Raw genomic sequence first — 411 nt, forward strand, 5'->3', positions numbered from 1 at the left:
CCCCCGTTTATCCGCTCTCCGTTCCCTCCCCTTTCCATCTCCGTCATTCATTTCCAAATGCTTTCCCGTTTCCCGTTTGCCATTTTCTCTTTTCCCCACTTCCCCTCGCCCCCGTTTCTCTCCCTGCTGCTTCTCTCCCGTTCCCGTTTTCTCCCCGTGAGCCCATTTCTGTTTTCTCCCATTTCCCCGCTTTCCCCTTTCTCCCATTTCCCCCCATTTTCCCGTCTCATTTTCCCACTCCCCACCTAGCCCCTCCCTTTGCTTTCCCCCTCCTCCATTCACGTTCCCACTTTTCCTTTCCTTTCCTCTGCATCTTTTCCTTTTATGCCCTTTTCCCTTTATTTCCCCCCACTTCCCACCGTTTCCCATTTTCCCCCTTCAGCCCCGCTCCATTTTCCCACTTTTCCATTC

Source organism: Meleagris gallopavo, chromosome 16, assembly GCF_000146605.3.
Source record: "Meleagris gallopavo isolate NT-WF06-2002-E0010 breed Aviagen turkey brand Nicholas breeding stock chromosome 16, Turkey_5.1, whole genome shotgun sequence".
Taxonomy (NCBI): domain Eukaryota; kingdom Metazoa; phylum Chordata; class Aves; order Galliformes; family Phasianidae; genus Meleagris; species Meleagris gallopavo.